This window comes from Zeugodacus cucurbitae, chromosome 3 (assembly GCF_028554725.1).
Source record: "Zeugodacus cucurbitae isolate PBARC_wt_2022May chromosome 3, idZeuCucr1.2, whole genome shotgun sequence".
In the NCBI taxonomy this organism is placed as follows: domain Eukaryota; kingdom Metazoa; phylum Arthropoda; class Insecta; order Diptera; family Tephritidae; genus Zeugodacus; species Zeugodacus cucurbitae.
Window position 1 is genome coordinate 72,050,069 of NC_071668.1, and position 23,770 is coordinate 72,073,838.

Consider the following 23,770-nt stretch of genomic DNA (forward strand, 5'->3'; position numbering starts at 1 on the left):
TGAATCAAATATTTTGTTTATTTTACTTTTAAATCTATTTAAGTCAAGATTAAAGTCATAAGGAATTTATATAATCCTTCATATTTAATCGATCTTAGAAAAACATAAAAACTGATTTAATGATTTAGTAATTCGATTCATGAATCTCTTAATCACTCAGATTTATTTAAAAGCATATGTTCTAAATGATTTCATTTACAATTAATTACTTAATTTAATATCAGTGACTTAAGTAATTTCTTTAGTCGCTAAAACTTTTTAAAAATAATAAGTCATAGATTACTGAAACTAATAATCAACAATCCTACAATGACTTCAATTCTGAATTTTCTGAAACTAATAATCAAAAATTTAAAATCACCAAAATGTAATCAATCTATACATCCGGACTAATCCTAATTTGACTTAAATTGCTGAAGCGACTTAAATGATTTATTTATGCTATTCTATAGATTTTCTTGTCCCTAGCGGTAGCCTCTTTTACAGTTATTTAACTAATCTTAGTGACTTAAGTCACTTAGTCTTTCGAGATTTTTAAAATAAGAATTCATAATTATCTAAAACAAAAATAATCAATAATTTAAAAATCGCCAAAATGTAGTCAATAAATATCAGCTTATGCTAATTTGACTTCAATCTCTAAAATGACTTAAATATTATATTTCATATTTTAATTTTATTTTATTTTTTCAAATATTTTTAAAGTTTGTCTGATAAGTTTGCAATCATTTAACAGTGAATAAGTCACAAATTTAGTTGCAAATAATTAGTTAACTTAATACGAGGGCTGCTATATATATTTCTGGCCTAGGCAACACTAAGTGTTGCCAGGTGCAATCTGACATTTCCATTGGAAAGTTTGACATTTTTTTAGCATAACATCACTCAGAACGTTTTGTCATTTAATCGTGAGTTGTTTTATTTACAGGGAATTAAAAAATTCATCTCGGCCAAAAAATGGCATTAACTCGTGAACATTTTCGTGCGATCATTTTTCACAACTTTCGACGTGGATTATCGCTACAAGAGTACATCGATGAACTAAAATCTTTGTATGGCTATGAAGCACCATCCTATAGCACTGTGAAAAACTGGTACAACGAATTCAATTGTGGCCGACGCTCGCTCAAAGACGAATTCCGTGAAGGTCGTCCAAAAACAGCCGTTGTGCCAGAAAACATCGATGCCGTACGTGAAGTGATAATGCAAGACCGTCATGTAACATACCTTCAGATAGAGGCATGCCTATGCATTTCTCCCACCAGCATACATTCGATATTGCATGAACACCTGGCCGTAAAAAAGGTTTGTTCTCGTTGGATCCCGCACAAATTGATAATCGCTCAAAAAAAGTGATTCGAAAATTGGTTTGAGCACATGCAAATGTGTATAAATCTTGATGGTGAATATTTTGAAAAACAATAAAACCATTTTCGTTGATAAATATTCCTATTTTCAGTATTAAGCCAGAAATATATATAGCAGCCCTCGTATCTCAAAATCTTCAGAATGAAATGCGGACTGACTTTCATGAAATTATTATAATTCAATAATCTTAGCTTACAGATTATAACAAAATTTATATCTCAGGTATTTTCATTGTTTTTATAAATTTTTATTATGGTAACCCAATAACTTTTTATTGCTTAATAGGGATGCCAAATATTATTATTTTTTTGTTTTCTTTATACATTTTAAAAATATTTATATAGGTGTATTATTATAAATTTTTTAGTAGGCTCACCGAAGAAATTTTAATTTTTGAATAGGGTTGCCAAGTATATTTTATATGTTTACTTTAGGTTTTTTATACTTTTAAAAAATTAATCCCAAATTGGATTAGCATAATATGAATTTATACAAAATAATTAAAAAATCTTGAACACATAGTTTGGCTAATTGGCAACTCTGCCACATTATATAATGGCAGAAGTCCTAATAGACACCAAATAGATAAAAAATGTTTGGCTTTAGACATAAGAATACATAAACAAAAACAAAAAACTGTGAAAAGGTACTAAGTACATGAGAAAAATCCAACGCAATAGCGCTAGCATATCATACATACCACTTGTACATACATTCTTACATCTCAGTTCAGCACATAACCACATTTTCCCATTTGGGTTAAGTGAAAAAAAAACGGAAATCTCGCTCATAAAAGTGAATGTCATTTTATTTATTTATTACCAACGCTGCTATTGTGGTTGTTAGCCACCATTGTTGGCTTAGATATTTGTTTCCCCCTTTTTTATTTATTTGTGCACAACACTTCCCTTTGTCAGCACTATATATCACACGCCTAGTCACTGAGACACACACACACACATGCATATACTTACATATGTAAGTGGCTGTCCAGCGCATAGAAACTTCACACAATAACAGCAATAAGAATAATAAAAAAAATCTTCAAAAACAAGCCTCAGTTAAAGCGACACAAACAGCGTGGGACGTGGCGTATGAGTAACCTGCCAGCCAGTTCTTTCAAATGTGACTCTCATACTCGTATCATTATTGTAGTTGTTGTTGCTGCTGCTGTTGTCTGTGCTGTTTGGAAATTTATGAAGTTTATATTGTTTTGGCGCAAGTTGTTGACGCTGCTATTTTGTGTGCCTTCTTCAAGCTACAACAAACCCTCGTCCGCTACCAACAAACTTCAGCAATATACTGGTACACAATCAAAGATCACAATTGGCTTGAAAAGTTATGAAGAAAGGAAGTGAAGTATAATAGCAGAGCAGCCAATTGTATGCTAGACAATAAGCCATTCGAGCACTTCAAAATTGTATCCCATGGCGGCTATGTTATTGGCTTTTATATGCTGGCAGGACAGTTTTGCCAGCACTTTTGCTCTTTTTATTGTATTTTTTTTGTGATAATTTTTTATTTTTGTGTTTTTGTTTTACTAGAAACATAGCGGAAATGGATAGCAAAATTTTGGCTTTCTCTTTTTTAATAATATTTTTTTTTTATATTTTTTTATTTTTTTTTTTGTATTTTTAACCCTTTCTACTTCTACTATTTCCTACTAACGCCTCGCCATCTATATTACAAAAACACAACAACAAAATATGTAAAAACAAATGCGTTTCAAATATTGCCACATTTAAGCGCATGTAGCATGGAGACCATAAATTTTCGGTTAATGGAAAAGTTAGCTTCCTCGTCCAAAAATTAAGTAACCGTTAAGTATTCTAAAATTGAGCAACTTACCAGCTGGCTTGCGTCGTTGGTTGTGGAATTTTAAAGTAGCTTTTTTTCACTTTTTTTGCGAGTCAAACTCTAGCCACTTTTCCATTTTGCATTATCGGCGTTGTGAGTCAAGGAAGCATGAAAATTGTGCAAAGTTTTTGTTAACGAAATTCGGTAAATATTTAAATAAGCAGGAAAGTGCTTTTTGGAAAGTAAGTGACTCTATAAAGTTATGTCGTTTTGATTGTAATATTTTTAAAATTGGAAAATAAAATTCATTTTTACAATATCTGCTAATAAAGCCTTTTAATTGAGCATAATTAATGCTCATCATATATATCACTACTTTTAAGTCAATTTATACTGTTGTAGAAGGCTGCATAATATTTTCGAAAGTTAACAGCAATTGAGTCATTCAATTTTTAATAAAGTTATCGAATTTTTGTGTTCAAGATTATTAGCAATTAACAGAAAGTCAAACAATTGCTTAATTAAGTAAGTTAGCATCGTTCTCTATATAATTCCATTCCATTTTTATGCAATTAACAATTTTTATCTATACATATATGTGTAAACAGTTTTAGAATGAGTGCACTAGTCAAACAATACCTTAATTGAGTCAATTATAATTTTTTTCTATATAAAGGATACCTAATTTAGTCAATTAACAATTTTTTGTCTACAAATATGTATAGACAGTTTTATAAAGCAAACAAGTCGAAAAAATTGCTTAATTGAGTCAATTAGTATTTTTCTCTATATCCTCGATTTATAATTTAGTCAATTAACATATTCGCTCTACACATATTTATCGAGATACTATCATAAATTAGTAAACAAGTCAAACAATTGCTTAATTTAGTGAATTAACGTTTTTCTCTATTTAATCGATTCGTAATTTAGTCACTAAATTTTGTCTTTAAATATATGTGGAGGAAGTTTTATAATTGATTGTATTAAATAAATATTTTCACTTTTTAATATTTATTGTAGTAAACAGTCTTCTAATTGACTAAATTAAGGGTTCAATTAATTAAAGTTACTCGATATGTTTTCAGATCAATAATTATTAAATTAAAACTATCAATTCACAATTTAATTAAGAAAAGTGGTTTAATTATCCCACTAACTGTTTGTATAGCCATTGTACGTCAACTGCTGTATTTGGAAGATCCGGGAATAGTACAAAAATATTATACAAATTATTTCAAATTATAAATGAAATAAAATATTAGGGCTTTATGTGTGAATTACACCTTTTGTTAATTAAATTGTCGAATTTTAATTAAATGGAGACTATTAATTGACATACTATTTGAGGTTCTGATTAAATGACTTGTAGCCTCTAATATCACTAACTTCCCAGCGCACATACTTGATTTTCACTTTAATCATTTTTCAACGAAGATTCGCAAATTTCACTCAGTTATTTTGCATAAATTTTTAATTAAATATATTTTAACGACATGTTGAGAGAACGTTGAAATTAAGAAAGTTCGAAATTCACCGAAATTTACGACAGTTGGAAAATGTTGCATACATCTTGGCGCGCTAAAACAAAACAATGCTTTGTTACTGTCTGCCATAATTTAAGAAAGTAAAGGATGAAGTAAAAATGATAAACGGGTTGAACATAATACATGCACACATATGTACATATACACACACACTTCTGCATTAATAAATACTTTTAATGTTACTTGTAAAAAACTTGTGACAACACACTTTACTAACGCGACACATATCATTATTTACACAGCATACAGTGTATATGAAAAGTATGTGCTCGCTTTGTTGTTATTGCAACAAAATATTACAATATGCATGTGTGTTACAACAACAAAGGCGATGGCTATATGCATAAGCATAAACACACATGGGAGCTGGCATACAACGCACACAGAAGCGAGTGCGCTGCAACACTTTCACTTGGTAATTGACCTCATTAGGTAACATCTTGACTTTTATTACCACACAGACTGCTTGTAGAAAATTTCGTACAGTAGATAGATAGCGCATGTTGCTGGTGTGCAACACAGTTTCTATTTACATACTTGACAGATGAATTTGTGTGCGTGTGTGTGAAGGTTGAGAAGTAAGAATTTCTAAAGAATTTGGTGTATACCGAAATTTCGGGATTTTCGTTCGGCATCCCGAAAATTTTTCCATAAATTTGTTTTTATTGATTTTTAGCTTCACATTCAATTTTTGAAAATTTTACCAGTCCAGAAATTCTGTTCAAAAATTTCGAAGTCCCGAAAATGTTCGGGATTTTTACTGTACAAATTTCGGGACCCCGAAAATTTTTCAATTAATATCTTTCATGATTTTTAGTATTTTGTTTGAAGATTTCGGAATCCATTTAATTGGAAAATTTTAACGGTCCTGAGATGTAGGGGTTTTTTTCTGTACAAATTTCGGGATCCCGAAAATTTTTCAATTAATTTTTTTTATGATTTTTAGTATTCCATTTGCAGGAAATTCGGGATACCGAAAATTTTATTAGAAAATTTTAAATGACCTAAGATAATGATTTTTAGCACATATATTTTTTTAATTATATCGAGATCCCGAAATCGATTCAATACAAATCCCGAAATTCCGATACCTCAATTTTTTGTAATCATTTTTATTTCAATAAAAAAATTTTACAATCCCGAAATTTCGGGATTTTTATCTAAAAATTTTTGGGATCCCGAATTTTTTCAATGCAAATTCCACAACCATTTTAAATCTTATAACCAATTTGGCATTAAAAAATGTAATAGTCCCGTCAAATAGTACGCCATAATAAATAAGGAAAATAAGAACAAAAGAAAATAAAAAATGGATGCAACCAACCAGTAAGTAGCAACCTGCAACCAGCAGCCGACAAGCAAATAAATCTCTCAATTTCCGTCTCAACACCTCAACAGCTGCCAGTGTGTGAAGAGTGTCAAGGAGAAGTATTGTTAAACAAAAAAAAAAGAAATTCTTACACAAAATAAATACGAAATTTTCGCGCTTATCAACAAATTCGCATGCACGCCATAACCGACATAAAAAATATTATGGCCTTGAGCTACTGCAGGCACAGCACCAAGCCTCCGTGAACACACCCAGGCATGTGTGCCTTCACATAGCTATGTACACTCCGGTGTATGTGTATGGCAAATTAAATTTGGTCTGCTTAGTCTTTCGCGAGACGCCTTTGGTGTTGTTGTTATTACACTTCGCATATTTTTTCTTTCACTTTTGCGCTCGCCGCAAAGCTTTTCGCTGCTCTGATGTGAACGAAATTGAGGAATCTTACATTTGGTTGCCCTTTGGATGCCGCTATCGCAATTCTCTCAAAAGAAATTAAGCATTGCGGTGGTTGCTTGAGCACACTCTGTAAGTATGTGTGTGTTTGTAGAAGGGCTGCTGCATAAATTTTGCGAGAAATTTTCATGATGCTGGCAAAGTGATAGAGATTGTGTTAAATGCGCGGAAAGTGCAGAATATTTATTAAGTATGTACTTATATCTAGATATATGCAGACTACCGACAGTGCTAACGGCATTACGAAGGTAATTTTATTAGCGTTCATATAATTTACGAGCTTCGAGCTTGAAAATGCTCTGGTTAAATAGGAAAGTTATGACTAATTAAAATTGTTGTTGTTTTGGTAGATAAAGATAAAATAAAGATAACAATGAAATATGAAAGATGAGGATGAAAGATGGAAGATGAAAGATAAGAGATGAGAGATGAAAGGTAAAAAATAAAAATAAAATAAAAAAATTAAAATTAAAAAGATGGAAAATAAAATATAAATACGAAATATAAAATATGAAATATGAAATATAAAATAAAAAACATAAATTATAAACTAAAAGATATAAAATATAAAATATAAAATATAAAATATAAAATATAACATATAAAATATAAAATGTAAAATATAAAATATAAAATTTAAAATATAAAATATTTAATATTAAATATAAAATATAAAATATAAAATATAAAATATAAAATATAAAATATAAAATATAAAATATAAAATATAAAATATAAAATATAAAATATAAAATATAAAATATAAAATATAAAATATAAAATATAAAATATAAAATATAAAATATAAAATATAAAATATAAAATATAAAATATTAAATATGAAATATAAAATATAAAATATAAAATATAAAATATAAAATATAAAATATAAAATATAAAATATAAAATATATAATATAAAATATAAAATATAAAATATAAAATATAAAATATAAAATATAAAATATAAAATATAAAATATAAAATATAAAATATAAAATATAAAATATAAAATATAAAATATAAAATATAAAATATAAAATATAAAATATAAAATATAAAATATAAAATATAAAATATAAAATATAAAATATAAAATATAAAATATAAAATATAAAATATAAAATATAAAATATAAAATATAAAATATAAAATATAAAATATAAAATATAAAATATAAAATATAAAATATAAAATATAAAATATAAAATATAAAATATAAAATATAAAATATAAAATATAAAATATAAAATATAAAATATAAAATATAAAATATAAAATATAAAATATAAAATATAAAATATAAAATATAAAATATAAAATATAAAATATGAAATATAAAATATAAAATATAAAATATAAAATATAAAATATAAAATATAAAGTATAAAATATAAAATATAAAATATAAAATATAAAATACAAAATATAACATTTAAAAGATAAAACATAAAATATAAAATATAAAATATAAAATATACAACATAAAATATAAAATATAAAATAGTAAATATAAAATATAAAATATAAAATATAAAATATAAAAGATAAAACATAAAATATAAAATATAAAATATAAAATATACAACATAAAATATAAAATATAAAATATGAAATATAAAATATGAAATATAAAATATAAAATATAAAATATAAAATATAAAATATAAAAAATAAAATATAAAATATAAAATATAAAATATAAAATATAAAATATAAAATATAAAATATAAAATATAAAATATAAAATATAAAATATAAAATATAAAATATAAAATATAAAATATAAAATATAAAATATAAAATATAAAATATAAAATATAAAATATAAAATATAAAATATAAAATATAAAATATAAAATATAAAATATAAAATATAAAATATAAAATATAAAATATAAAATATAAAATATAAAATATAAAATATAAAATAAAATATAAAATATAATATAAATATAAAAAATATAAATTATAAAAGATTAAAGATAAAAGATGAAAGATAAGAGATAAAAGATAGCATCTCTTACTCTAAACTTGAATCTGTTTTTGTTTGAATACAATTTTTTTTAATATTAGATATGGAAGCAAGTATCATTGCTGAGAACTTTATGCCTTCTTCAACCAAAAAAAAATTGCTTCATTTGCAACAAATACCGTTAATAAACATCCAAAAAGTAATTTGACTTCCTGTTATAACAATTTTTTCTATTCCATCCTTTTTTCTTACTTCATACAGTGTCTACACTAGTTGCAAATGTCACCCACACCACCACTAACTTCGCTTCCATTTCAGTTATACCCAACGGCCATTGAACAAATCAATCAAAACTACTGAATATCTTCATCAATCAAATGCAATTATGAATGTCGACATTCGGCGTCAGTCAAAGCGAACTATGAAATATGAGCAGTAACATTATGTTTAGTTACATAACTATTTTGTTTGTATTCATGCAAGTTTGATTATGTCTTTCAGTTTACTTTACGCTATTGTCTCTCGCTAGTTTTTTTATAGTAAATTGTACTATCTCTGTGTGTATGCTTGTGTGGCGCACAAAGTTATTTAATCACAATTTATTGATTGTTTCGCAAACTTGGTTATTAAATATGTGTAGCATACATTTAGGGTGTGCGTAGTATACATTTAGGGGATACGATATATTGTTTCTGCTTAAAGGTATTTACTATATATGAAGTTAAGCAATTTTTCTTCGATAAATATTGTATTTTTGCTAGGCAGTTCTTGTTATTTTCTTGTCTGGATTTTACTAATTTTTGAAAGAGATTTGAGTAATTTTTTTCTTTTGAAAATTATACATTAAAGGATATATTGTTGTATGGACAATTTCACATGAATGCTGTTAGTGTGGATCAATAAAGTGTGTTCTACATTGCAATAACTTGATTTATTACTTTTTTAGAAAAGACTTTTTGACATTAAATTAAATCTTAGGATTACATATTACACAATCGCAAGCAATTTATATGCAAAAAAAAATATTTTGTATGACCATGTTTCTTCCCCTTTTATTTATTCGTGCGTGTGCGTACATTGCGTGCCGAGAAAAACAGACGACACGCCCACTTACAATTAGCTTATTAGAAATTCATAATTTATTTATAAATATATGAATATATTAAATATGTAGAGCTCTTTGCTTGCGTAATCGAGTCTAATAATTATTCATATCACTTTAATAGTAAATAATCGGAGAAGGCAACAAAAAGGAATGACAAAAGTTTAGACGAGAGAAAAGCTGTAAAATAGTAAATAATAATCATAAGCACTACTTTTCTTTTGTTAAGCTCTAAGAGATACTCCCTCTCTGCTCTTATTCCTTCAAGAGTTTGGTCGGGAAGGAATTGATGTAGGAAAGGCGCGATGAGAATCTTCACGGATGAGTCGAAGTTGGCGGGAAAGGTGGGGAACTGCGCATCAACCTCAGGTTCAGGCTTCTCGACTATTGCAGTGCTTTTCAAGGCGGATATATATTCCGATAGTAAAGCGACGATACTAGCCTTGAGTTCACTGACTATACGCTCAAGATTGTTTAAGGATATCTTCACTATCGGTGGCATCGTTATGCTTTTCGATTAGATTGGTCTGAGTTTCTGGTCACAGCGGAATCGCGGCAATTTGTAAGACTGATGAGCTTGCAAGGTTGGGAACTTCAGTCTCTCATTAATAGCATGGAAATATATAGGAGCACATATGGGCCCCGGCTGAGCTGGGCAGGTGTTGGTCAGTCATTAGCATAAAATATAAAATATATAAAATACAAAATATAAAATATAAAATATAAAATATAAAATATAAAATATAAAATATAAAATATAAAATATAAAATATAAAATATAAAATATAAAATATAAAATATAAAATATAAAATATAAAATATAAAATATAAAATATAAAATATAAAATATAAAATATAAAATATAAAATATAAAATATAAAATATAAAATATAAAATATAAAATATAAAATATAAAATATAAAATATAAAATATAAAATATAAAATATAAAATATAAAATATAAAATATAAAATATAAAATATAAAATATAAAATATAAAATATAAAATATAAAATATAAAATATAAAATATAAAATATAAAATATAAAATATAAAATATAAAATATAAAATATAAAATATAAAATATAAAATATAAAATATAAAATATAAAATATAAAATATAAAATATAAAATATAAAATATAAAATAAAAAATATAAAATTAGCATTTGCGCAGTCGCTTCTGGCCCAAGGTAAACCGCAGGAGGACTACCGATCTCTTCGCCATCTGTAAAGTTTACCTCTGCTTAGTCGTAGGGGTTCTTACTGACTATTGTCCCATCGAGATCCACACTGTAAGGTAAAAAATCTTACCGGATGCTAGCTGTAAGAAGTTGTTGGAGGAGGACGAGGTGGAATCATCTCATCACTTTATTTTGGAATGTCCCGCCTTTGCAAGATCAATAAAAATATTTCTCGGATCTCACTTTTTCGAGCAAGCTCGCGAATAAGCGAATATAGAAGTTAAAAATAAATACAGATTTGTAGTAGGTTCAGGGCGCTTTGTGACTCATAATTGCTAATCTAGAGAGGATCCAGGTTTCACAAAGGACTGTCTTTTATAGTCTACGTGTGTTTTCCTTTAGGAAACACCCTTAGAACCTAACCTAATGTAGGGAGTATTTTAATACCAAAGCAGTTCTTTTAAATTCTTTAAACTTAGAAGTCCACAAATGCTTTAAAAAAATGTTCTTAAAATTAAAGAAACCAGATGCCAACTCTATTATATGCTTTTCAAAATTTTAAATAAATATCATATTACAAATTAATTGCTCTCAGAGCCTGTAAGTTACGATGAAATGTTTTTTTTATATTTAGAAATAGATTGTACACTATTTTCAGGATGAAATTTATTTTAAACATCCTGATTAAGTTGTTTGATTTATAAATATGTGGCAACTCTATCTTTTGCGATTTTTTTGTTTGAAAACATAATATTATTATTTTTACCATATTCACACATATTTATAACCTACACAGTATAAACACACATACATATGTCTATCTTAAAAACACCCGTTATTCCCTCAAATAAGCAATTCTCTTCCAATGCAACAAAATTAGTTCACCTTTTGCCATTAAATATTACTCCCACTGATAATAATAATGAGTGCAAATTTCGCTCATTACTCCCACCAACTACCAATTTCTATATTTATTATCAACTGCGCCTAAATGTAGGCAAGCAATTTGTCTTCATCTATTTAAATAAGCGTTATTCATTAGTGTGTAGCGCTCATATTTTCTCGCTCATTTGACGGGAAAGCAATCACAGTTGACCGTTGAATGTTGACTATCTACGTACATATACAGAGGTAATAGACCAAAGCATTACGCACCTAGCTGTAATATATGACTACTTTGAAAAAAAAAAATGGCTAACTAAGCGCACTCACAACAAATTTTACTAACGAATCAGAAATATTTTTTTCTTCTGTATATAAAAATATTTGTTGGAGTGTATATATACTCTCTATTCCCCACCCATCATCGTCATTAGCGACCACCACGTGCAGCGCTCTGTGTGCGTGCCGAAAATTTCTAAACAACGCGCAAGAAATACATGAATATAATAACAACAAAATATGTAATAACGACAACAAAAAAAGGAATAAAGCAAAAATGACATTTCCGTGTAAAACAAACGCGAGCAGGAAAGAAAGAAAGAAGCCTTGAATTAGCAACGCTTTGTTGACGCTTTATTTTAGCGAGCTTTTTTCACTTCACTCACTGACTGCTTGCTTTTATTACGCTTTCATATTTTTTTATTTCCTGCGTTGCCTGGTTTCATAGTTTATTTATTTTCATTTTGTTTTTTTTTTTTCATATGCACAGCATGCTTTTAGGCGCGCTAACGTGACATTGTCGCATTTTTTTACGAAATGTGCATATAAAGGCGACAGCATTACAACTTGACGACTTAATACACGGCTCGGCACCCATCGTTCATTTTGTTTGGCACATTTGTTAACAACAAAATGTGTCGCTTGTATGTATGAGTGTGTGTGTGTGTGGCTTTTAATGCGTTTACGCGCCTAAAACTATGCGCAGATTTTTGCGGAACACCAAGCATAAAAGCCAAATTGCGTGATTTCCATATTTAATATTCATATACAAGCATATAAAAGGAAATTTTCCACACACACACCTACACAGTCATACAAATAGAAGTAAATATATATGTATGTAGGTGTGTGTGTTTGCGTGCGTGACTTGCTTAGTACCTTGCAGCTACTTAGTTGCGCCGCTTCAAGGTAATTAAATATTTATACGTGAGTTTTGTACACTTGAAAAATAAAAAATAAAAACAAAAAACCTCACACTCATATACACACATACACCAGCAAAGCAGTGTACCTGCGCTCCTTTGCATATTAATTATGAAATTATTAAAATGTGCTGCTAACTTAGTTTTAATTGTTGGCTTTTGCACGCGCATGTGTGTATGCTGGTATGTGTTCTGCGGCGAAGCCAAATTTAATCCGATTAGCATTATATGTGTGTAAAATATATATTAATTGTTCGTATATAAGTATGTGTATAATACACTTAATACCGCGCACGCACGCAGCCACACTCGTCCGCACTCATTGGCACATTTTGTTACTGTTCGTAAATTAATTAAAATTTATTTCACAAACTTTGCTTATTAACTACATACTTATATTAGCCGAAGGCAACTGATATGCGCCCAAAAGCACACCACGGAAAAGAGATTAATTTTTTATTTTTATTTATTTTGTATTAAATTTCAAGTGATATTCAATAGCAAGTCTATAAGTACTTCAGCTTTGTACAGTCAAAATACATTTGAAGTGCTTAAAATGTTGAAAAGCGCCTAAAAATATGCTACTCACATAGCAGCTTGAAGTGCGCTGTATTGTTTAATTGCTAGAATTAACAAATAATATTGTTAATTGTGGAAAAATAAATTACAACACAAATACAAAAATATAAAATTTATATTTAAATGAAATCATCAACAGTTATGTACTAATAACTGGCAGAATAAATATTTAGTACTAACATTTTGTACCAAAAAATTTATTGCGATTTCATTTCGTTGTTGTTTTTATATGAAGAGTGTACTAAAAATTTATTATTTTTATATTATTAGCCTATACTAAAATCCCAAATTCGTTTTTAGACTTCAAATATCTTCTTCTTTATCCATGGGTCAATTCCCCAACATCTTCCAAGCTGAAGTCTATGCCATTACCAAGTGTGCAGGGGTAATATTGGACAGGGGCTACCATAGCTATTATCAGCGATAGCCAAGCAGCTCTCCAGGCACTATCATCCTTCGAGGTGGACTCGGGGCTGGTCATGGGCTGCATACATACTTTTAACAGGATTTGCAGCAATAACAGCATAACCCTAGCTTGGGTTCCAGGGCATAAAGGAATACAGGGAAACGAATTCGCGGACCAACTAGCAAGGAAGGCCGCGGCCACCAGCCCAATCGGTCCAGAGCCCTTTATCGCGGTTGGTCGGCATGTTCTTACAACCCGCCTGAAAGAGGAGAAGGCAGCAAGCAGGAATCGCTGTTGGTTGCACATGCGGGGACTTCGTCACTCCAAACTGTTCCTGATACAATCTAAAAAGATTCAAACAGTTAATGGCGCTCCCCAGGAACAAACTGAGACAATTAGTGGCATTATATACCGGCCACTACGGTGTCATCTGCACAAAATGGGAATCCACTCGTCGGATCTTTGCCGATTCTGTGATTCAGAGGCGAAGACACCAGAGCACTTACTTCTTGACTGCCCGGCGATCGCGAAGGAAAGGGGACAGACAATTGGGTCTCTTTATCCCCAAAGAGGAAGTATCGCATGCATCAGCCCTGCAACACTGTTAAGATTTTTTAACGAGACGGGGTTGAAGTGGGTGCTGTGATAACTTGAGAGGGCACAATAGACCTTAGGTCGCGGTGCAATCCTCACTATATATTCTAATCTAATCTAATGTACTAAATAAATAATTATTAATAAAATAGTACTAGAAGTTGAAAGTCTCAAAAAAGTAACTATATTCTCAAATTCGTATTTAGACTTTAAACAACTGTTTAAAAAAAAATTAAAAAAATTTTCTAAAAAAAAAACTATATAAAACTTTGTACCTAATTTGTGTACTGAAATGTTTATTAATCAAATAGTACCATAATGCACCAAATGTTACTCTTTGTAACAGAAAAATTACGATGCCTTTTCTGGCCTAAAAATAGACTTCTTTCAATCACAAAGACTACTGAATCGAAATATTGCCAAACAAATAACGTGCCGTTCCAAAACTGTCGATAGATGTTTAAAAGATTCAGAGGAATATGAAAAAAAATTTAAACGGCGCAAAACAAAACGGATCATTAAATTGTGAGAATTGGTTAAAGTTCTACTAAGTCGGCATCTACGATCAGTGAATTACGGAGTAAACACCTACTTTTCAACCGTTTCGCGTACAATGCAAAACATCTTTAGCGGTTAAAAGTAATGAAAAATCCACTTCTGAATGCCATTTGGAAAGAGAAAGGGCTTCAATTTACGGAAGAGTATATGCTTTGGAGGGTTCATTTTGATACTCGACTCAATGATCGGTGTTCAGTTGTTTTACTTATGAAAAACGTTTTAATTTAGAGGGACCCGATGGCTTTCAATATTATTTTCATGATTAAAGAAGAAGTGTGTTTAAGCCGCCATCATAAGTGGGTAATGGTAATGAACAATTGATTTTATTCTTATTGATCGGAAATAAAGGAATGAACGGTGAGCGCTTTAAAACAACATTAGAGTCAGTATTTCTATCATTAAAATATCTCTGCAGATGAATCCCTTGGATTTTTCACCAAGATAATGTCCCGATTCATAACGGTCGATTAGTTAAGTTATTTTTTTCGAGTCAAAACGTTAATATCATGACTTGGCCAATATATTCTCCGGATCTTAACATATTTGAAAACATTTGGAGTTGACCTGCATGGAAAGTTTATGAAGAAGAAAGTAATGCGAAGATAAAGAACCAATAATTGTTGCAGTTACAATTACTACAATTACAGTTACTTGAAATGAGAATTCGCTAAATGACGTAGAAATGTTTGAAAAACACAATTTCGTTATTTTCTAAAATCTTTTGAATATTATTCCTGAAATATCACTGAAAACCATGGATTTTGCATATCAATTTTTATTTGATTGAAACCAAAATAAAAGTTCTAAGCTGAATGCTATTGTAAGTACGGATGCATCTAACCTATTGTCGAGGAGTGTATAACGTTAATGTGAGCTACCCAGAAGAAGGAATTGAGTGTAAATATATCTTAAGTACTAAAAGTTAAATTCGAAAAATAAATAAAAATTGTACTAAAAATTTTTTAGTAAATTTTCGCTGAATATTTTGTATAAAAAATTATAAAAAAATGTCTTTACTGTCAATATAACTTATTTTTATCTAAAATTTAGTACTAAAGGCCTTGTACTAATAAATTTGTATTATTACCGAAATATTCCTCAATCAGCGTTTTCTCCCAAAATATTTTTTACCATATTAAAAAAGTTTGCTACCAAAAAAACAGTTGTTGTTTTGTTATAAAATTGCGTACTAAAAAATTTTAATAAAAGTTTTGTACTAAAAACTTTGTACTAAAAAATTTAGTACTAATTGGGTGCTAAAATGTTTAATACAATATAATGCAAGATATGGTGAACTTCTCAATTGAAGCTTTATTAGATCATAATATTCACGTTAAGAATTTAAGTACAAAAAGTTAGTTAAACCATTTTACCAGCCTATAATCACTCTTTAAAGTGCATTTAAATCGCACCATTTTCCCACACTGCTTTCATACAAATTTATAATATATTTTTTCTTTTATTACTTTCGCCCCAAAAACGCAGATTCATTCAACTAAGATAAATTTGGCATATTTATCTGCTTGCAACACCGAATAAAAGGCTTGAGTTTGAACGAGCACTCTTGAGTTTGGCATACTTTTAGGCTGTCTGACAGCTGCTGCAGCAACATGTACTGCCTTGCAAAGGCCTTACATACAAGTACAGCTATTTTTAGGCAAATTTAAAGTGCCCCACTTTCAATTCATTTTTGCTGGCTGCTTTTTGGCGATTTTGGTATACCGCGTTCGTTGCTTACAAAGGAGGTTTGCGCGAAAGTTCTTTTGTGCTTTCAGTTTTGTGGCAGCAAACGCGTCTCGGTAGGGTGGTTTTGGGCGCATTGTTGTTTCTGCGAATCATAATTAGAAACTTATTTTTCATTTTTCTTGCCAATGATCGCCTAAGTAGCGGCATTTCATAAGCTTTTACCTTACTTTAATTATTTTGAAATGCTTTTTTTTTAATATTAGTGAAGCAGAAATCATCAAATCATAATTAAAATTCTAATTACGCAACAAAAATATCTTTATTTCGCCACATTTGTGCTGCTTTGTGTCTGTTTCGTTTATTATTGTGCGCGTTTTTGTTGCTCATTTCGCTAACTTTCGGCGAGCAAAGTTTTTATGTTTCATAATTAAAATTGAGGCACTTAAAACACCTCCGTTTTATGTGCTGCTTCGCATAACGGAAGTTTAAGAAGTCGAGATTTTGTGCACTCGCTGAAGCAGTGATGCCGTTATGAAAACAATGTTGGAGCGAAAAGTAAGCAATATTTGTCAATAAAACCGTACGTCAGGGTTGCCAACTAAAATAAAATAAATTAAAATAAAATAAAATAAAATAAAAAGAAAATAAAATAAAATAAAATAAAATAAAATAAAATAAAATAAAATAAAATAAAATAAAATAAAATAAAATAAAATAAAATAAAATAAAATAAAATAAAATAAAATAAAATAAAATAAAATAAAATAAAATAAAATAAAATAAAATAAAATAAAATAAAATAAAATAAAATAAAATAAAATAAAATAAAATAAAATAAAATAAAATAAAAGAAAATAAAGTAAAATAAAATAAAATAAAATTAAATTAATTATTAAAAAATTATACAATTTGGAATTATTTAAGAAAAAAAATAAAAAAAATTGAAATTTACAATTTAAAAAAAATTCTCAACAATTTTTAATTTTTTTTTTTTTTGATACTAGAAAAAATTTAGATAAAATTTAAATTACATGTTAGTGAAAAAAATTATTAAAAATCTAAATAAAGTTATTCCTAACTTAATATGCGCAGTAATTTGTCTAATAGCCGTAAATGCGGGAAATTTCCAGTAACTTTTTCTTAAATTCTTCGAACTTTTCATTTCACCATTTTTGGGTTAAATTTCCGCTCTCTTTCTTTATTGCGTCTAATTGAATTTTAATGGGTTTACACACGCTGATGGATGAATCGAAGGGATAAACTTGAAGGATGCCGCAACAAGAATGAAAGAAAAATGCCACAGGAAAGAGCTAACTTTGAACATATGTATATGTGTGTGTCTCTATATGTAGGCTTACAAGTATGCGTGTGTATGTGTCGAGGAACATTAGATAATACTTTGCAAGTAGAAAAACTTTAGCTAAGCTAGATTGAGCTATTGATGTGCCTATCACACACATAAGACATACATACTAACATGCCTATATAAGTATGTTCATACATATGTCTATGTAATCCTTTATGTACTTGCTTATATACATACATATATGTGTTGGTATTTATAAAAATGTACTCACTTTTCGTAAAACGTTGGAACGTATGCTGAAACTTTTTAACAGTTGGAAAACTTTTTCGTTGCTGCCTTAGCCCTTTTTACACTCTTTTGGACTTGCTGATAATGTTGTTGTTTGGTATTATATATTAATATATATATTTGTTATTGTATGTTTTAACTGGTGTGATGTTGAAAGATTGTAATGTTTATTTTATTTATTTATTTTTTGTTGTTGTTTTTTTTTTTGAAATTTTTGTGTGCCTTTGTTCTTCTTCTTGCGTCAAGGCAGCTGCTGGCGGCGGAAGTTTTGCTGGTTGCTTCGCTGCTCTTCAAATTGCACTGATGGATTTACTGTTTAGAGCTTAGCGGCGACTTGTAGGCTACTTTAAAAGCTGAAGTATTAATGCTTGTGGCGCAATTTTTTTTTTGGTTGTTGCTTTTGCGGTGTTTGCTCTTATCTTAGAATGAATATTTTTCACTTTTTCTACACTTTTTCACAACTTCATTTCGCACTTGATAACTTTTTAATCTAATATTTTTATTTTTTTAGAAATTTTGTTAACTCAAAATCACCGTTATTTAATATTTTTACCACTTTTCCATTACAAAAACAATTTTTTTAGTGCTTTTCTAGCAAGAAAGTCAGCCAGCAAGTGCTTACTTTAGTTAAAGGTTGAAGGGAAGTATAGTTTGCGTTTACTTTTGGTGTAGTTTAGCTGCCCAGCTGAATGACTCGCTTGTTACAGTACTGTTACTATTCCTTTCCTGCTCATAGACTCATGTGTGTAGCTAACAAATATGCAAGTCAGTGTTGGTGCACCAGTGCGTATGAGTGATTTTCAGGAACTTTAGGCGGACAGAATTGCACACTTGTTATATAAATTTAAGCTTAAATGCATTAAATATGATTTTTAATGCATTAATTTAGCAACAGTTTTAATTTTATTCATAATTTAATGTTTTTTTTTTATAAATTTATTTCTTATTTTATTTTATTATTTTTATTAATTTCCGAAAATTTCAAATTTCAAATGAGTAAATTTCACGCAACACTTTTCAAAATTACTTATTTTTCTTTCACTTTCATTTTATTGCACACATTATAATCAGCATATATGTATATAACTGTAATTTTCTGCCACATCTCTTATGAATTTTTCCGCAAATTTCCTATCTTTTATTTATAAATTCACTTTAGTATTTATGTATTTTCATTTTAATTTATTTTCATTAAAATTCATTTTAATTTTCATTATAATTATTTTTATTTTTTCTCTCCTTTCTCTTCACCTGCTAGTTCACCTGCATTACTGGCATAGCTTTGCATTTAAATTATTCTGGAAAATTTTTTATTTTGTGTTTACCAACGCGTTGGCATCTATGCATCCTTCAATTGTTGGCAGCAGCAGCGCTATAAATAAATTATTAACAGTTAGCAGCAATAAATATGTGGGCATATGCAAAACAGGTAAATAAAATGCTAAAAATAACTGCTTTTTATAGATAAATAGCTGCTTCAGCAAGCGGAAATTAGAAAATTTTTAAAATACATGTGTGATTATGAATACACAAAAGCCAGTATGTTTGTCTGTGTGTGTGTGCAAGAATTTTGTTTAGAAAAAAATACTTATGGCATCATTATATAGCAAATATTGCGAAAATTTCTAAAGAAGAGAGTCTAGTGTTAAAGTTGAAGCTTGAAACGGAAGTTGACTGATGTAAACTCCACTAATTTTTTTGATTTTCTAAGCCTAACCACACATTTCTTATATAAATTCCAACAAAAATGGAGCAGTTGAGCTTCTCAGAATTTTAATTTTTGTTCCAGTATATATATAGAATGACATCCATATATAAAAAAGAGCGTTGAAATATTTAGCTTATACCTTTATAAACGTGAAAATATGTATATTCCACCTCCTTTAATTATATACATACGTACATGCATATATTTGTTTACCCACTTCTAATACAAGTGCTTCTTCCTTTGGCACTCACAGTTAATGGCATAAAATAATGATGACTTCCGCTCTACGTGTGCACTTAACACTCGCCTTGCCATTCGCCTCTTTATCTATGCCCAAAACGTTGCTCACATACACTGAAACACACACACACACACGCATACATATAAGCGTCGCTTACGCGTCATATTAATCTTCGTCAGTCTGTCAGTTAGTCAATGAGTTTGTTGTTGTTACATTTCCGTTGCAAGCAATACAGAGAAATAATAAACAACAAAACACACATACATATATATATATATATATATAACAACAAAAACATATATAACTGTATAGCTAATATACACCAACACACACACCCTAGCATCTAACTGTTAACATCACGCTTAATGTCCATTAAATTGTTGCTTTTGTGCATAAATTGATGTGTGAGTGCGCAGCAGAACGCCATTATTATGGTTATTGTTTTACTTATTGTAGCTGTTTTTGTAATAACAATTACTGTTTTTGTTGTACTACCAATTATTATTGTATTCAGCAGTGGTACAAAGGTCTTGTTGTACACATTTTGTTTATGCAGGCTTTGTTTTATTTGCTGCTGTTATTGTTGTTTGTTGTTGTTGATTCCCATACCGGAAGTTGTTGAACAAACCGTTGACCGTACAAAACACCAACAAACACTAACACGCATACAAATATATTTGTTTTTCAGTTTTGACGCTATATTGAAATCTGAGAGTTAAGATCTTGAAGCGTATACTGAAATTTGGTGGAGTAATAATAATTAGAAAAAGTATAGTATAATCACAAGACCCTCAAGACGAACTTAAATGAATTTTACGTCTGGTATACATTTCTTTATACCGACTAAGTTCTTTATAAATGGAAGCTATAAATATTATTCATTTAAAGTATGGTATAATTCGGGAAATAAACCGTTATTTGTGCCCAAGTCAAGGGCCATTTCAAGATCAGAATGGTCTACAACTTTGCTTTTGCCGTTATTCCAATAGTTGTCTCTAGGGTTAAGCACTGGTCGATTAAATCGATTAAATCGTTTTATATCGATCTTGTACATTTGTGTCAACATTAACCCAACAAAATATTTGTAGAGATTTGTTTGCATCCCAAACTTATTCTCAACTGAAAATGTCATTTGCGGGACATTTTGCTATTCCTTTTTAATTCCAAGAAAAGTGCGGCTGAGGCTCATCGAATGCTTTCGGATGAGGCTGTCCTAAATGAAAAAAGCCTCAAATTTACAAAAAAACGGCGGAAGCAAAGTTGTAGACCTAATAATAATTCCATAAAATTTACCTCGTAGAACAATTTCAAGGTCATTACTCTTGTCACCACGAGAATCAACATAAATGTTCCATGGTGTTAATTTGTTAAATATAATTGAATGCTGAACAATAGAGCGGAGATGATTTTTGACTTTAGTTTGGGCGTAAGTAGAATATTGTTATACCACTCAGTGTCCGTCTGAAGATGTTTGAAGAAAAAATGTCATAGATGAGTGTCATATAGGACTATCTGAGATTTCCTCAACTCACTTCCATCGTGAGACATCTATCTCGGTTATTTTCGCTAACTTCTTGAGGCTTTTAAGCTCAACTCCATACTTAGTCACAGAGTTCAAAAATGAACATGTATGTTGGAGTCAAAAGGCCACACTTAGTTTTTATGTAGCAATACATATATATACATTTATTTATTACTCTACATATTAAGAATATTAAATAAGAAAAATGTAATAACACATACAGTCCACTGAGCATAAATATGTATGTTCAAATATATTTAACGAGCATACATACATACATACATATAATACATACATTAATATATGCAACGCACATACATTTATATGAGGCACGCATGCATCTATATGCAACATGCATGCACTCAACAAACACATTTATATGTATGCACAAGATAACCTATTGGTTATAAAAATACATTTGGGCAATTGCTTGTTTGCATTTGAAATAACCCCTTATCGTGCAACATATAAAATATACATATAGACATACACACATACATATATAATTAGTTCTTAAGATAATTCTAAAATTTGTATATAAGTAAGTAAAAAACCAAAATAAAATCAGAATGAAATAGTTCTCACTCAAGCTTGGTGTTTCAAATATTTTCCCCGACCCGCGGTAAGAGGTATTTGAAATCAGCTTGTTTTAAACACACAGAGTTACAGAGTTTACTACAAACTTTTGAAGCTAAAGCTGATATTTTAAAATAGATCCATAGATCCACTAAGATTTGAAAACAGTAACTCTGTAAATATATTATTAGAACATTTTTATGTCGTTCATCATTCCGCCTTCTTTGACTTGTTGGTCATTTATAGTAGAGTCACTATGAGCCTTAGCCTTTAACTTATTTTCACTTCAGACTTCGCTTTGGTCAGAATGTTATCGGAACCCTGAAGATCATATGAAAAGGTATAGTATTCATTGGAAATACTGCAATCTCACGTATCTACGGCTGGATCGACCAAAACTGGAAACCAAAGAATGATAGATAGTTATGATCTTAAGAAAACTAAGAAAATATGAGAGATCCCACAACAGGTTATATCCCTCAAGTTATCTAGATTACCTTATACTGAAATGTCGTTCTGTAACCATAACTTCATGAGATGAATAACCTGACCAATGTGTGTGATTGGCGTTGCAACCGTTTAGCCGGTTATAGCCGAAGCGACGATAGTGCGCCACCTGTCTCTCTCCTTCGCAGTTCGGCGCCAGTTGGAGATCCCAAGTGTAACCAGGTCGCTCTCCACCTGGTCCCTCCAACGGAGTGGAGGCCTTCCCCTTCCTCGGCTTCCTCCGGCGGGTACTGCATCGAACACTTTCAGGGCTGGAGTGTTTTCGTCCATTCGGACAACATGACCTAGCCAGCGTAGCCGCTGTCTTTTTATTCGCTGAACTATGTCAATGTCGTCGTATAACTCGTACAGCTCATCGTTCCATCGTCTGCGGTATTCGCCGTTGCCAATGTTCTGAGGACCATAAATCTTGCGCAAAATTTTCCTCTCGAAAACTCCTAGTGTCGTCTCATCTGATGTTGACATCGTCCAAGCTTCTGCACCGTAAAGCAGGACGGGAATGATAAGCGACTTGTAGAGCTTGATTTTGGTTCGTCGAGAGAGGACTTTACTGTTCAATTGCCTACTCAGTCCAAAGTAGCACCTGTTGGCAAGAGTTATTCTGCGCTGGATTTCGAGGCTGACATTGTTCGTGTTGTTGATGCTGGTTCCCAGGTATACGAAATTATCTACGACCTCGAAGTTATGACTGTCAACAGTGACGTGGGAGCCAAGACGCGAATGCGCCGACTGTTTGTTTGATGACAGGAGATATTTCGTCTTGTCCTCATTCACCTCCAGACCCATTCGCTTCGCCTCCTTATCCATGCGGGAAAAAGCAGAACAAACGGCGCGGTTGTTGCTTCCGATGATATCAATATCATCGGCGTACGCCAGGAGCTGTACACTCTTGTAGAAGATTGTACCTTCTCGGTTTAGCTCTGCAGCTCTTATAATTTTTTCCAGCATCAGGTTAAAGAA

The 23,770-nt window shown here is 29.9% G+C and overlaps 1 protein-coding gene across 1 annotated transcript in view; it reads right to left on the reverse strand.

The window, feature by feature from the left end:
• LOC105218649 (gamma-aminobutyric acid type B receptor subunit 1) overlaps positions 1 to 18,451 on the reverse strand; it is a 343,997-nt gene extending 325,546 nt beyond the window's left edge. Inside the window, exon 1 of the mRNA XM_054226814.1 lies at positions 18,240 to 18,451. The gene's annotated coding sequence lies outside the window, so the exon portion shown is untranslated. The remainder of the gene's footprint in view (positions 1 to 18,239) is intronic.
• Positions 18,452 to 23,770: the final 5,319 nt, after the last annotated feature.